The 1,554-nt window shown below is 35.6% G+C and overlaps 1 long non-coding RNA gene across 1 annotated transcript in view; it reads left to right on the top strand.

Moving 5' to 3' along the window:
* LOC118762729 overlaps nt 1-978 on the top strand; it is a 15,479-nt gene extending 14,501 nt beyond the window's left edge. Inside the window, exon 3 of the long non-coding RNA XR_004998480.1 lies at nt 897-978. This is a non-coding gene — a long non-coding RNA (uncharacterized LOC118762729). The remainder of the gene's footprint in view (nt 1-896) is intronic.
* Nucleotides 979-1,554: the final 576 nt, after the last annotated feature.

Raw genomic sequence — 1,554 nt, 5'->3', positions numbered from 1 at the left:
TTCATTGTTTTTCCCTTATACCTATGTGAGTTATTTTTCTGAGTATGCATTGTCTGGAGACTTTTATTTGCAGTTGAGAGAAATAGCCAAATTTTTGGCTGCCATTTCTGAAAATTTCGGTGTGTGGTAAAGTGAATTCTTTTACTTACCATATTTTTAAAACTAATAATACTCAAATATACCGTAAATGGTCTTTACATACCGAATACTGCTTGGTCCGAATTTATTAATATTAATTAATTCGACCCCCTTTTTTGATAACAATATAATGCTTTCTCTCCAAGAATTTGAACTGCAGTTTTTACTCTGTAGAAATGGAATGCTCTATGACTCACGTGGGCGGACAGGGAGAATAAAGATCTCATCGTATTTTTGGATTCGCTAGTACTGGGTGTCTGGCATGGTTTGTGTCCGATGTTACAGATATCGGACGGGTATGTTTGATTCTTAGTATTTTCAAATCTAAATCAGAAGAAATATCTGAGCTGATGAAGGAAAAGTGGCTTTTACCCACCCACAAATCCAGAAACAGACTGTCCTCGGGTATCGTATATGGATGTGATCTTTCATTGTTTTTCCCTTATACCTATGTGAGTTATTTTTCTGAGTTGCATTGTCTGGAGACTTTTATTTGCAGTTGAAGAAATAGCCAAATTTTTGGCTGCTATTTCTGAAAAGTTCGGTGTGTGGTAAAGTGAATTCTTTTACTTTACCATATTTTTATAAATTATATATATATATGTATATATGTGTGTGTATATGCATATGTAAGTATATCTACACACGCATACATGTATTTATAAGCATATAGGCGCAGACGTGGCTCTGTGGTATGTGATTTCCTTCGCATCAACATGGCTCTACTTTCATTTCTTCAGTCCCATTGCATGTTATAGCCCTCAGCCACCCAAAGCCTTATGAGTGGATTTGATGGGCGGAAACCGAAATTAACCCGTCGTGTGTGTAGATGAATGTGTCTGTATGTATCTGTGTGTGTGTGTGTGTGTGTATGTGTGTGTGTGTGTGTGTGTGTGTGTGTGTGTGTGTGTAGACATGCGTGTGTCTCTCTGTTTGTCCTCCAGAGATACTTGACAGTCGGTATTGGTTTTAGTCCCTGCAACATAGTAATTCGACAAAAAGCTGAGAGAGCAAGTTCGAGCTTATAGAAAGTTACTGTTTTCTATTCATTTGATTAAAAACTCTTCACGGTGATGCTCCAGCATGCCCGCAGTGTATTGATTGCATTTATATGTATATGTAAGTGAAAAGGTTTTTATAGGAAAGGCACAGACGAAAAAGAGAACAAAATGTAAAATGAATATACACACTAAATGAAAAGAGTATATTGAGTACACAAACAGACGGAATACAGGAACAGATGGTCCCTAATTCTTTATCAATTATGACCTAGATGATATTATTTTGTTTCGCATACATGTATATATATATATATATATATATATATATATATACACATCTGTGACATTTTACACGTTTTGGTTACTAGACTGCTGCTATACTAGAGCAGTGCCTTATATGTATGCATATATATAT

Source organism: Octopus sinensis, linkage group LG3, assembly GCF_006345805.1.
Source record: "Octopus sinensis linkage group LG3, ASM634580v1, whole genome shotgun sequence".
Taxonomy (NCBI): Eukaryota; Metazoa; Mollusca; class Cephalopoda; order Octopoda; family Octopodidae; genus Octopus; species Octopus sinensis.
The sequence above is the reverse complement of the archived record's forward strand: the minus strand, read 5'-3'. Positions and strand labels throughout refer to the sequence as shown.